The sequence below is a fragment of the Muntiacus reevesi genome, chromosome 14, assembly GCF_963930625.1.
Source record: "Muntiacus reevesi chromosome 14, mMunRee1.1, whole genome shotgun sequence".
In the NCBI taxonomy this organism is placed as follows: Eukaryota; Metazoa; Chordata; class Mammalia; order Artiodactyla; family Cervidae; genus Muntiacus; species Muntiacus reevesi.
In genome coordinates this window covers 16477891-16493446 of record NC_089262.1, presented here as the reverse complement: position 1 = coordinate 16493446, position 15556 = coordinate 16477891, and positions in this window count along the sequence as shown.

Here is a 15556-nt window from a genome sequence, read left to right as displayed (position 1 = left end):
ATAAATGTGTCCACTACCTCCAAAAGTTTCCTCTGGTCTTCTTTATTATTATTATATTTTAATGAGTTATTATGTACTATAATACATTTTTTATAGTGAGAATGCTTAAGATCTACCCTCTAGAAAATTCATTAAGTATACAATGCAGTGTTGTTAACTATTGGTGCTATGCTATATAGCAGATCTCAAGGTCTATATCTCTTTGAATTTATCCTCCTTTCAGTTTGTTAAGCTTCCTAGATATAGATGAAAGCTTTTCACTAAAGCTAAAAAAAAAAAAAAAAAAAAAAAATCCAGCAATATTTCTCTACTCCTTTTCTCCATTTCTCTATGAATCTTATTTTTCATGCATTGATGACCTTCATAGTGTTCCACAAGTCACTGAGAGTTTTGTAATTTTTCCATATTTTCACTTCTCTTTGTTTCTCTGACTAGAAAATCTAATTGATCTCTTTTTTGAGGGTTCTTTCTGCTTTGGTTCTCAAATCTGCTATTGAGCCATTTGTAAAATTTTAATTTCAAATTTTACTTTTAAACACAGAATTTCTATTTCATTATTTTAAAATATTTTCTATTGTTTTACTTATATTTTTATTCAGTGAAATGTTCTCACAGTTCCATTTTAAAGACATGATTTCCTCTACTTTTTGAATATGTTTGTGATAGTGGTTTAAAATTCTTTCTCTCATAGTAATAGCTTATGGTGAATGGTGCCACAGGATTTGTGGTCTCCAAAGGAGAAGATTTAACTCCTGGACCAAAGACAGGTCTCAGCCATTCAAAGCTTTGTGCACATTTTTATTTAAAGTGAAAGTGACAGAAAAGCTTCTGACATAGACATCAGAGGGATTCCCTGGTGGCTCAGCTGGTAAAGTAATCTGCCTGCGATGTGGGAGACCTGAGTTCAGCCCTGAGTTGGGTTGATCCCCTGGAGAAGGGAATGGCTGCCCAATCCAGTATTCTGGCCTGGAGAACTCCATAGACTGTATAGTCTATGGGACTGCAAGAGTCGGACACGACTGAGCAACTTCCTCACGCTACATAAACATCAGAAGCGGGTAGGAGAGTACCCGCCTCACGAATTTAAGCAAGCCTATGTATTTCTCAATGGATTTGAGTTTGAGTAATCTCTGGGAGTTGGTGATGGACAGGGAGGCCTGGCATGCTGCAGTCCATGGGGTCGCAGAGCCCTACACGACTGGGCGACTGAACTGAACTGAACTGGACTATATACTTCTCAACTGGCTGCTGAGAATAGATAAAAAGAATACCTCAAAGTTGTAAGAGTTCCATCAGACCCTTTCCCAAGGCATTCTTTCTGAGATAATTTTGGCACAAGATTAGCCAGGGAGAATGGGTTCCAGGCAACTTCCCTGGGCAAGATATACTGTTTCTGTGCAATCACAAGTCAAAGTCTTGAGAAACAGGTTCCCAGGCAAAATTTGTTACAATTATAGCTATTAACATAGAACCTAAGAAAAACATTTCCATTGTGCTGTGTGATCATTAGCTGCTAAAGAAAGGCCAGTTCTTAGGCAAGATACATTGTTGCACAAGGCTTAGGGAAAGCATGAAGGAGAATGTTCACCACCTTCTTAAAAGGGCCCTAAGCTTTAACTCTGTCAATAATTCCAACATCAGGACTTCCTCAAGGGTAGTTCTTATTGACTGCTTATTCCTGTATTTAAGATACAATTTTTAAATGTTTTTGTGTGTCCTATAATATTTTCTTGAAAACTGGGCATTTTAAATACTATAATAAGGTTATTCTGGGACTCAGTCCATCCTCTCAGGGATTATTGTTGTTGCTGTTTGTTTCTGATTATTTGCTCGTTGATTTCCTTGGACTAATTCTATTTTAAAAACCTATGTTCTTTTTTATGTGCAGTCACTGAGGTCTTTGATTGATCTAGCTTAGTAGAGAGCTAATGATTGGACAGATTTTCTTCAATGTCAGGAACCAGTAAGTATCCGTCTTTGCTGAGGAACTCATGTGTGTGTGTGTGTGTGTGTGTGTGTGTGTGTGTGTGCGTGCTGAGATACACAACACTCCAACAGGCATTTTTCAACTTATCCTTCTCTTCTTGTGCAGAGGTTCAAATTCAGCTAGAGGTGAAGAAGTAGGGTCTTCTCAGGTGTTTCTTGTGCATTTTCAAGGCAATGCACATATGCATAACTTTCTAGAGTTTTAGGAATATATTGTTGTTCAGTTGCTAAGTTGTGTCTGAATCTTTGCAACCCAATGGACTGCAGCACACCAGGGTTCTCTGTCCTCCACTATCTCCTAGAGTTTGTTCAAATTCATATGCATTGAGTCAGTGATGCTATCTAACCATCTCATCCTCTGCCACCCCCTTCTCCTTTTGCCTTCAGTCTTTCCAAACATCAGGGTCTTTTCCAATGAGTTAGCTCTTTTCATCAGGTGCCCGAAGTTTTGGAGTTTCAGCTTTAGCATCAGTCCTTCCAATGAATGTTATGGATTAATTTTCTTTAAGATTGACTGGTTTGATTTTCTTGCAGCCCAAGGGACTCTCAAGAGTCTTATTCAGGAATATATTGAAGCTTTTTAAACCCTCTATTTTCTTCTGACTCTTCAGTTTTGCCTTTTATATTTTCTGATCAGTATCTTGTTGTTCCCATCTGGTAATGCCACCAGAAGTGGTAACGTTGAACAATAGCTGCTGATTTTTGCTTGTTTGTTTTGATAAATGCTCTGTGGATAGCAGAATTTATATAGATTTTTTTCAAGGTGTACAACCTGATAATATAATATATATATATACTATGAAATTATTACTATGATAAATTAATTTACATATCCTTCACTTCACATAGTTATCATTTTTTAGTCATTGTAAGAACATTTAAGATATACTCTCCTATTTGATATATGGTAAAGTATATATGAAAGCTTCCCAGATGGTTCGGTGCTAAAGAATCTGCCTGCCAGGCAGGAGATGAAAGAGACTTGAATTCCATCCCAGTGGAGCAGATCCCCTGGAGTAGGAAATGGCTGTCTGTTCTAGTATTCTTGCCTGGAAAATTCCATGGAGCCTTGTGGGCTACAGTCTGTAGGGCTGCAAAGAGTCAGACACAACTGACCACACACAGCATAATTCATATCTGTCAATCCCAGCCTCAATAGCACAGGGAGCTCTAGTCAATGCTCTGTACTGACATGTATGGGAAAAGAATCTAAAAAAGAGTGGATATATGGAAATGTATAACTGATTCAATTTTCCATACACCAGAAACTACCACAACATATAAATCAACTATACTTCAATAAAAATTTAAGGCAATGTAACCACCCAGAAAATTGAAAGTATACATTATAGTATTAATCATTGTGCTATACATTAGATCCCCAGAATTTATTCATCTTATAACAGAAATTTGTGCTTTTTGATCAACATATTCCCATTTTTTCTAACCACCATGACCTGACAAAGACCATTCAATGCTCTGCTCCTATGAGTTGCCTTTTTCGGATTTCACAAATAAGTGAAATCACAGTATCTCTCTTTGTTTGTGTGGCTAATTTCACTTACCATTATGTCCTCTAGGTTTACATGGCTTGTGGGATCCTAGAACTTAGCTCAGTGATGAGGGATTGAACCTGAGCTCTCAGCAGTGAAACCTCAGCTTCCTACCCACTGAATCACCAGGGAATCCTGGTCATTTTAAACTACATCTGTTTGTTTTAAGCTGAATTTGACAAAACTGATGTGACAAATTTTGAGTGAAAAAAGGATTTGATAGTATGATTAACAGTAGAGATTTATTATAATTACATGCATGCTAAGTTGCCTCATCATAACCAACTCTTTGCAATCCTATGGACTGTAGCCCACCAGGCTCCTTTCTTCATGGGATTCTCCAGGCAAGAATACTGCAGTGGGTTGCCAAGCACTCCTCCAGGTGATCTTCTTGATTATTATTATATATAAATAATAAATATAAAATTTGAAATATATAATTAAGCATATAGGAGAAATATTAATTTATGTTATTTTACTCCTTTGAAAAGTTATTTCTTATTTCATCACACAGATTTTTGTTACAGTTTGCAATTATCATTGCAAATTGATAATCTAGGTAGATATCAAAGAAACATCTGCTGAGAAGTCAATTAACATGCCAGCCTCTATGTACACAAATGTGAAAAATTTAAAATACATGCAGCAAACTGTGCTTTTATATCTACAAGAGAAAGCTGAAGCTTCTCTATCTATGCAAAGTCAGGGTGAGAAAACGAGGAATTTTTAGTGAATGCATTGATATGCCACCTTCAAGACCCAGGCAATATCAACCTCAAAGCTCAGAATATAAGTTACCAATATACCAATATGCTTAAAAGTCTCAGGAATATGTCTTCTTCCCTTCTAGAAATTAAAGGCTTGTTAGCAATGATAATATGTCATCAACCAAGGTGAATCAGGAAGGAAACAGCCTAGATTAAGATTAATATAAAGCCAGTGCCTTTACAAGAGAGGGCTTTAGCACACATGGGACTTGTTCTCTGGGAACAGCACATCTGGGGTAATGATATAATTTTCACTAATGTTTCTTGCAAATTAAAACTCTAACATCTGGGGAAACGGAGTGGATGAGATGCTGTGCCCATAACTGATGTTTCAGATTTTAGTCCTCTCTCATTTGCTATAGAGAAAAGTATTAACCCCAGGTTTGATTTCAAAATCCTACATTTAAGAATAATCCATTGTACTGGAACAAGAAATTGAAACTCTTGTCAAATTGACAAGTAAAAAGTCAATAAAATAACATGATTTTGAATCACCAAATCAAAAAGCAGCTCACACCAGCTTTACACGTTATTCAGTTCAGTTCAGTCCAGTCGCTCAGTCGTGTCTAAGTCTTTGCAATCCCATGGACCGCAGCTCTCCAGGCCTCCCAGTCCATCACCAATCCCTGGAGTTTACTCAAACTCATGTCCATTGAGTTGGTGATGCCATCCAACCATCTCATCCTCTGGCATCCCCTTCTCCTCCTGTGCTCAATCTTTCCCAGCATCAGGGTCTTTTCAAATGAGTCAGCTCTTCGCATCAGGTAGCCAAAGTATTGGAGTTTCAGCTTCAACATCAGGTGAACACATCCAATGAACACCCAGGACTGATCTCCTTTAGGATGGACTGGTTCGATCTCCTTGCAGTCCAAGGGACTCTCAAGAGTCTTCTCCAACACCACAGTTCAAAAGTATCAATACTTCAGCACTAAGCTTTCTCTATACTCCAACTTTCACATCCATACATGACTACTGGAAGAAGGGTAGTCTTGACTAGATAGACCTTTGTTGACAAAGTCATGTCGTTTTAACATGCTATGTAGGTTGGTCATAACTTTACTTCCAAGGAATAAGCATCTTTTAATTTCATGGCTGCAAATCACCATCTGCAGTGATTTTGGAGCCCAGAAAAATAAAGTCAGCCACTATTTCTACTGTTTCTCCATCTATTTGCCATGAAGTGATGGGATCAGATGCCAAGATCTTAGTTTTCTGAATGTTGTGCTTTATTTAAACCAGCTTTTTCACTTTAAATTTCATCAAGAGGCTCTCTAGTTCTTCTTCACTTTCTGCCATAAGGGTGATGTCATCTGCATATCTAAGGTTATTGATATTTCTCCCGGCAATCTTGATGCCAGCTTGTGCTTCAACCAGCCCAGCATTTCTCATGGTGTACTCTGTATATAAGTTAAATAAGCAGGGTGACAATATACAACCTTGACGTACTCCTTTTCTTATTTGGAACCAGTCTGTTGGTCCATTTTCAGTTCTAATTGTTGCTTCATGACCTGCATACAGATTATTCAAGAGGCAGGTCAGGTGGTCTGGTATTCCCATCTCTTTCAGAATTTTTCACAGTTTATTGTGATCCACACAGTCAAAGGCCTTGGCATAGTCAGTAAAGCAGAAATAGATGGTTTGCATATTATGGAGCTCAATAAATCATGCTAGCTTTACTTTCTTCAGAATACCTAATACCATGGAACTTGCTGTGATATGTTACTTTAGTAAGATGGCAACTATCTTTTCAGATGCTCAGGGTTAATATAGATTATGTGAAGTCTCAATGTTTTTCTTTTTCTCTCTTTTTTTTTTAAACTATTATAACATCAACAAATCAAAGTTTAGTTGCTTTTCCTTATAAAAATGATATAGGTAAGTGCCATTGCATTTTAGATATCTTTTCCATTTTCTCTTCTCTTTTCCTATACCACTTTACAGAGGACTTTATAAAAGATGAAATTAATTTCCAAATAATTTTGCCAAAATAATAAAAATGCCTCTGTTAAAGCATACCAGTTTCTACACAAAGTCTGCTTTCTGCTGTAATTTGGCTAGCAAAAGTATGCTTTGTCTAGGAGGGAGATTGCAGAATCTGTATTTAAATGAATAAAAAAGATTAAGTGAATGAGCAGATTAAAGAATGAAAAAATAAAATATTCTCAATGCCATGTAATCCTGTCACTCAAGATTTATGAGAGTGAGTCTGAGTGATAAACTTTCCCTCTTTCCTTACATGAAATATACTTCAGTGTATTGTATCAGTAGTAATGAGATTGAGACATTTAAAAATGTACCCAAGAGAGTAATGCTTTGGTTACTGAGTATGCTAAACATTTTTTTTCCATTTATTTTTATTAGTTGGAGGCTAATTACTTCACAACATTTCAGTGGGTTTTGTCATACATTGACATGAATCAGCCCTGGAGTTACATGCATTCCCCATCCCGATCCCCACTTTGAATGACATGGAAAAGGAAATGGTAACCTACGCCAGCATTCTTGCCTGGAAAATCCATAGACAAAGGAGTCTGGCGAGCTACAGTCCATGGGACTGCAAAAGAATGGGATGCTTAGTGACTAAGCACACACATGCAACCATCTTAAGGATGTTTGCTAGAGAGAAATATACGGTACAAACATCCCAAGAAAACATGAGTGGATTTGAAACAAGCTACTTCTCTGAAATCAGATGTAGGAGCATCCTAAAGGGAAGAATCATCTCCTTAAGTATTTTAAGGATATATATATATATATCCTTAAATATATATATATATATATATATATATATATATATATATATTTCTTGACAATTATGATGCCACAGTGATAATAGGAAATTCATTGTTCCAAAAATTTCACACTTCTAAGTAAAGGGGAAAAAAGCATACAGACATAATTCCTACAGAATCAGATCAAAGCACTGCTAAATTTTTACTCTGAGTTCTTAGGGAGCTGAGCTGAATGAAGTCTGAATCTGTTATAAAAACTTAGCAAATAAACAGCTTCCAATCTCTTAATTTCCCTCTAGACATATTCAAATACCACAGAATTAATGGTCTCTTCTGTGCTCAGAGTGTGTGTTGTAAAAATTAAAGGATCACACATGCTTAAATGTGAGAAGAGATACTAGTTGGAATAGGAAAGGAATTCCTCAGGTTTACCTGTTTCAAATAAGCCATTTCATTACATTTAAGAAGGAAAATATATATTTACTTTTGCAGCTATTTCTATGATAAGTCAATTCCTAGATGATATAGTAGGAAAGAAACAGATAAAGGAGGAGAACATAGAGGGAAAAAGGAAGATATGTAAATAAAAGGACAAAAAGTATGTAACAAAAGAGAGAAATAAATATGGATGGTAGTGAGATCCTGAAGTTAGTAATAATTTTCTTCATGTTATAAAACACTTATCTTGTAAATCACTTTGAGAACTTCCACAAAATACAGATATATAGACTAGCCATAGATTCATCTCATGGGTAACAAAGTAGAATCCATTCTGTACAATGATTAGCATTGCCTCCAAACTGCCCATCTTTAGAGCTATGTAAAAAGAGCCCATGCTTGCATAAGAATGTTCTGTCAGTAGCAAGGGGCAATGCCACAGAAGTCTAAACTAAAATAAATGCTTTACTTCATGTTTGAAAAAAAAATGTATCTATTTATGAAGCATGAGATTCTTTTGATAAGAGCTCACATGAGTAAAGATAAATAACATACTCAAAATAATGTTTAACTTTTATATGGAATATAATTATTAAAAAAGATTAGATTCAGTACCAAAAATATTAGCTGCATTTATTTAGTTCTGCAAAATTAAACAAAAATCAATTTGCAATAATTATAATTAACCCCCTTGAAAAGCTAAATTAAAATTATGTAAAACATAAACAACCATAAAAGAATTTCATTTTTCAATGAAAGTAAAATATGAGAAAAGTCAATTTCTTTTAATTTAAATAATATGTACATATCATATGGCTGTATATTCTTATAACATTATAATATATGTGTCCAAGTATAGCTGTAAACTCAAATTAATTACTACCTTTTACATTAGTTTGAGCCTCTAGCTTAATACAAATATAATCTAAATATATATTTCTCTTAAAACAGCTATTTGTTAAGGATGGTATAAGGAAGTACAGTTAGAATAAATGTGTAAACACATGAGAGGTTAAAATTATATCTATTATATGTAGTTCTTTAGTTTAAAAAAAAAATTATGTTTTTTTCTGAAAGTGAAACTCACTCAGTCGTGTATGATCTTTGCGACCCCATGGACTATACAGTCCATGGAATTCTCCAGGCCACAATGTTGGAGTCGGTAGCCTTTCCCTTCTCCAGGGGATCTTCCCAACCTAGGGGTTGAACCAAGATCTCCCACATTGCAGGCAGATTCTTTTCCAGCTGAGCCACATTTTTCTATTGTGCAATAAATGCTCATTTCAATTCAGTGAAATAAAAGTATCCAATCATAACTTGAGTATCTTTCAGAGAATATACACAGCTTTACTATTTTATTTCCTCCACTATCTTGCTCAACAAAGAACTATTTCACAAGTTATTTTGATTTAAGAAAAACTCTTTGTAGTTTTAGAGTGCCAGAAGAAAAGATTTGTTGTTCAGTAGCTCAGTCGTGTCAGATTCTTTGAGACCCCATGAACAGCAGCACGCCAACCTGCCCTGTCCTTCACCATCTCCCAGAGCTTGCCCAAACTCATGTCCATTGAGTCAGTGATGCCATCCAACAGTCTTGTCCTCTGTTGTCACCTTCTCCTCCTGCCTTCAATCTTTCCCAGCATCAGGGTATTTTCCAATGAGTCAGAACTTCGCATCAGGTGGCCTAAGTTTTGGAGCTTCAGATTCAACATCAGTCCTTCTAATGAATATTCAGTACTGATTTCCTTTGGAATTGACTAGTTTGATCTCCTTGCAGTCCAAAGGACTCTCAAGAGTCTTTCCCAACACCACAGTTCAAAAACATCAATTCTTTGGTATGCAGCAGGCTTCTTTATGGTCTAATTCTCAAATCCATACGTGACTACTGGAAAAATCATAGCTTTGACTAGGTGGATCATTGTTGGCAAAGTAATGTCTTTCTGTTTAATATGCTGTCTACGTTGGTCATTGGTCATAGTTTTTCTTTCAGGGAGCAGGAGTCTTAATTTCAAGGCTACAGTAATAATCTGCAGTGATTTTGGAGCTCAAGAAAATAATATCTGTCAGTTTCCATTGTTTCCCACCTATTTACCAGAAAGTGATGGGACCAGATGCCATGATCTTCATTTTTTGAATGTTAAATTTTAAGACAGCATTTTCACTCTCCTCTTTCATGTTCATCAAGAGGCACTAGAATTCCTCTATGATTTCTGTCATAAGGGTGGTGTCATCTGCATATCTAAGGTTATTGATATTTCTCCCAGCGATCTTGATTCCTGCTTGTGTTTCATCCATCCTGGCATTTAGGATGATGTAATCTGCATAGAAGTTAAATTAGCAGAGTAACAATATATTACCTTGATGTACTCCTTTCCCAATTTGAAACCAGTCTTGTTTCTCCATGTCTGGTTCTAACTTTCCTTCTTGACCTGCATGCAAGTTTCTCAGGAGACAGATAAGATGGTCTAGTAGTCCCATCTCTTTAAGAATTTTCCACAGTTTGTTGTGATCTATAAAATCAAAGGTTTTAGCATAGTCAATGATGCAGAAGTAGATATTTCTCTGGAATTCTCTTGCTTTGTCTATGATCCAAAAATGTTGGCAATTTCATCTCTGATTCCTCTGTCTTTTCTAAATCCAGCTTGAACATCTGGAATTTCTCAGTTCATGTACTGTTGAAGCCCAGTTTGGAGAATTTTGAGCATTACTTTACTAACATGTGAAATGAGCACAATTGTGTGGTAGTCTGAACATTCTTTGGCATTGCCTTTCTTTGGGATAGGAATGAAAACTGATCTTTTCCAGTCCCGTGGTCACTGATGAGTTTTCCATATTTGCTGGCATATTGAGTGCCACTCTTTAACAGCATCATCTCTTAGGATTTGAAATATTTCATCTGAAGTTCCATCACCTCCACTAGCTTTGTTCCTAAGTCCCACTTGACTTCACACTCCAAGATGTCTGGCTCTAGGTGAGTGATCACACCATCATGGTTATCTGGGTCATTAAGATGTTTTTTTGTATAGTTTTTCTGTCTTTTTGCCACCTATTCTTAAAATCCTCTGCTTCTGTTAGATCCATACTGTTTCTGTCCTTCATTGTGCCCATCTTTGCATGAAATGGTCATTTGATATCTCAGATTTTCTTGACAAGATCTCCAGTCTTTCTCATTCTATTTTTTCCCACTATTTCTTTACATGGTTCACTTAGGCAGACTTTGTTTTCTCTCCTTGCTATCCTTTGGAACTCTGCATTTAGATGGGTATATCTTTCCCTTTGCCTTTATCTTTTCTTCTTTTCTCAGCTATTTGTAAGATCTCCTCAGACAACCTTTTTTTCCTTTTTGCATTTCTTTTTTTGGGGGAAGGTTTTGATCACCATCTTCTGTACAATGCAATGAACCTCCATCCATAGTTCTTCAGGCACTCTACCTATCAGACCTAATCCTGAGGGAAAGGAGCAGTGGCCCCCACTGTGACTGAGCCAGACCTGCCTTTGAGTGTTTGTCTCCTGCAGAGAATCTGGTTAGCAGTGACCTGCTGTGGGACAGGGGCTCTGGCTGTAGCAGACCAGGGAGGCACCGAGTGTGTCCTGAGTCCTCTTGGAGGAGGTTGCCATTAGTCTCCCCATAGAGCTGCAGAGCAGATGACCCACAAACTGGAGAACAACTATAGCAAAGAAATTTTCACACAGTTGCAAAAGGTCTAGGGCTCACAAGTGAATTTCCTACCTGGGGATACAGCAAAAGGATTGAGAACTCCTAGGGAAACAGACTCTTGGAGGGAACAGCAAATCCTTGTGTGCACCAGGACTTAGGAGAAAGGAGCAGTTATTCCACAATAGACTGGGCCAGACTTGCCTGTGAGTGTCCAGAAGTCTTTGGCAGAGTTGGGGGTTAACAGTGGCCTGCTGCAGAGTCAGGGACACTGACTACCACAGTCCTGGGAGCAATGGTTGCTGGCAAAAGTCCTTTTGAAGAAAGTTGTCATTGATGCCGTTACCCTTTCCATAATTTGACCTTAGACTAAACAACAGGGAGAGAATACAGGCCCACTCATCAGCATAAAATTGGATTAAAGATTTCCTTGTTCAACAGAGCAAGACCCAGTTTTACCCACAACCAGTCCTTCCCATCAGAAAACTTCCACAATATTCTTACCATAATCCATCAGAGGGCAGACAGAATGAAAACCACAATGACAGAAAACTAACCAAACTAATCATATGGATGGCAACCTTGTCTAACTCAGTCAAACTATGAGTCATGACATCTAGGTCCACCCAAGACAGACGGATCATGGTGGAGAGTTCTGATAAAACGTGGTCCACTAGAGAAAGGAATGGCAAATCACTTCATCATTCTTGCCTTGAGAGCTCCACGAACAGTAAGAAAAAGTAAAAAGGTATAACACTAATAGATGAACTCCCCAGGTTGGTAGGCATCCAATACACTACTGGCGAAGACTGGATAAATAGCTCCAGAAAGAAGGAAGAGGCTGAGCCAAAGTGGAAACACTGCTCAGTTGTGGGTGTGTCTGGTGGTGAAAATAAAGCACGATGCTATAAAGAACAATATTGCATAGGAATCTGGAATGCTAGGTCTATGAATCAAGTTAAATTAGAAGTGGTCAAATAGGAGATGGCAAGAGTGAACATCGACATTTTAGGAATTAGAGAACTAAAATGGGCCAGAATGTGTGAGTTTAATTCTGAAGACCATTATATCTACTACTGTGGGCAAGAATCACTTAGAAGAAATGGAGTAGCCCTCAGAGTCAACAAAAGAGTCCAAAATGCAGTACTTGGGTGCAATTTCAAAAGTGACAGAATGATCTTTGTTCGTTTCCAAGGCAAACCATTCAGTATCACAATAATCCAAGTTTTTGTGCCAACAATTAATGCTGAAGAAGTTGAAGCTGAATGGTTCTATGAAGAGCTACAAGTTCTTCTAGAACTAACACCAAAAAAGATGCTCTTTTCATCATAGTGGACTGGAATGCAAAAGTAGGAAGTCAAGAAACACCTGACATAACAGACAAGTTTGCCTCGGAGTACATAATGAAGCAGGACAAAGGCTATAGAGTTTTGCCAAGAGAATGCCCTGGTCATAGCAAACACCCTCTTCCAACAAAACAAGAGACGACTCTACACATAGGCATCACCAGATTGCCAATACCAAAGTTGGATTGATTATATTCTTTGCAGCCAAAGATGAAAAAGCTCTATACCATCAGCAGAAACAAAAGGAGGAGCACAAATTTTTCAGATAATGAACTCATTCATGCCAAATTCAGACTTAAATTGAAGAAAGTAGGGAAAACCACTAGACTGTTCAGGTACAACCTAAATCAAATCCCTTATGATTATACAGAAGAAAAAACAGCAATTATTTGAACTCTCTTTTGTAAGGAAGGTATTCAACAGCAAAAAATCTAGGGTATATCATATTAATTGCAGACTGGACTGAGAAATGTATAGAAACTATAATTTTCAAAACAAACAGCATGATTCCCAAAATCAACTCTGTATGCTTATGGGTACCAGTGAAGCCAAATACAATATTGGAATACGATACACTTAATGCCAGTGCAAAATGTTTTAGCAGCATGTTGTCCAAAATCCATGCAAGACTACACACAGACCCTGTTGAAACATAAAATATTTGTACTTTTGTTCTATTTCAAAAACTTCTGACAGTTTTAGCAACTTGCGAGGTTTAGAAATGAAAATGTGATGAATTCCTCCTCTATGCGTATTCTTCTTCAGACTTTCACTAATAAGACACAAAGATAACACAATCAGATGGTTTCCTTCTAAGTATGAAAAGGCAAAAAGCTATGACACTGAAAGATGAACTTCCCAGATCAGTAGGTGCTCAATATATGACTGGAGAAGACTGGAGAAATAGCACCAAGGAGAAAGAGACAGAGCCAAGGTGAAAACAACACCCATTTGTGGATGCGCCTGGTGATGGAAGTAAAGTCCGATGCTGTAAAGAGCAATACTGCATAGGAACCTGGAATGTTAGGTCTGTGAATCAAGGTAAATTAGAAGTGGCCAAACAGGAGATGGCAAGAGTGAACATCGACATTTTAGGAAGTAGTGAAATAAAATGGACTGGAATGAGGGAATTTAACTCAGATGACCATTACATCTACTACTGTAGGAAAGAATCCTTTAGAAGAAATGGAGTAGCCCTCATAGTCAGCAAAAGAGTCTGAAATGCAGTACTTGGATGCAAACTCAAAAGTGACAGAGTGATCTTTGTTCGTTTCCAAGGCAAACCATTCAATATTACAATAATCCAAGACTATGCCCCAAAGAGTAATGCTGAAGAATCTGAGGTTGAACAGTTCTGTGAAGACCAACAAGATCTTCTAAAATTAACACCCCAAAAATATTTCCTTTTCATTATAGGGGACTGGAATGCAAAAGTAGGAAGTCAAGACATACCTGGAGTAACAGGCAAATTTGGCCTTTGAGTACAAAATGAAGCAAGGCAAAGGTAACAGAGCTTTGCCAAGAGAACACACTGGTCATAGCAAACACTCTCTTCCAACAACACAAGAGAAGGCTCTACACATGGACATCACCAGATGGTCAATACCAAAATCAGATTGATTATATTTTTTGTGGCCAAAGATGGAGAGGTTCTATACAGTCAGTAAAAACAAGACTGGGAGCTGACTGTGGCTCAGATCATGAACTCCTTATTGCCAAATTCAGTCTTAAATTGAAGAAAGTGGGGGAAACCATTAAACCATTAAAGTATGACAAAAATCAAGTCCTTTACAGTAATACAGTAGAAGTGACAAATAGATTCAAGAGATGAGATCTGATAGAGTCCCTGAAGAATTATGGATGGAGGTTCATGACATTGTACAGGAGGAATTGATCAATACCATCACCAAGAAAAATAAATGCAAAAAGGCAAAATGGTTGTCTGACAAGGCCTTACAAATAGCTGAGAAAAGAAGACAAGCTAAAGGCAAAGGAGAAAAGGAAATTTATACCCATTTGAATGCAGAGTTCCAAAGAATAGCAAGGAGAAATAAGAAAGCCTTCCTCATCAGCAGATGAATGGATAAGGAAGTTGTGGTACATATATACCATGGAATATTACTCAGCCATTAAAAAGAATTCATTTGAATCAGTTCTAATGAGATGGATGAAACTGGAGCCCATTATACAGAGTGAAGTAAGCCAGAAAGATAAAGAACATTACAGCATATTAACACATATATATATGGAATTTAGAAAGATGGTAATGATAACCCTATATGCAAAACAGAAAAAGAGACACAGAAGTACAGAACAGACTTTTGAACTCTGTTGGAGAAGGTGAGGGTGGGATGTTTCAAAAGAACAGCATGTATATTATCTATGGTGAAACAGATCACTAGCCCAGGTGAGATGCATGAGACGAGTGCTCGGGCCTGGTGCACTGGGAGGACCCAGAGGAGTCGGGTGGAGAGGGAGGTGGGAGGGGGGATCGGGATGGGGAATACATGCAACTCTATGGCTGATTCATGTCAATGTATGACAAAACCCACTGAAATGTTGTGAAGTAACTAGCCTCCAACTAATAAAATAAAATTAAAAAAAAAAAAAAAAAAAAGAAAGCCTTCCTCAGTGATCAATGCAAAGAAGTAGAGGAAAACAATAAAATAGGAAAGACTAAAGATTTCCTCAAGAAAATTAGAGATACTAAGGGAATATTTTGTGCAAAGATGGGCACAATAAAGGACAGAAATGGTAAGGACCTAAGAGAATCAGAAGATATTAAGAAGAGGTGGCAAGAATACACAGAAGAACTATAGAAAAACGATCTTCATGACCTAGATAACTATGATGGTGGGATCACCCACCTAGAGCCAGACACCCTGAAATGTGAAGTCAAGTGGGGCTTAGGAAACATCGTTATGAACAAAACTAGTGGAGGTGATGGAATTCCAGTTGAGCTATTTCAAATCTTAAAAGATGATGCTGTGAAAGTGTTGCACTCAATATGCCAGCAAATTTGGGAAACTCAGCAGTGGTCACAGGACTGGAAAAGATAAGTTTTCATTCCTATCCCAAACAA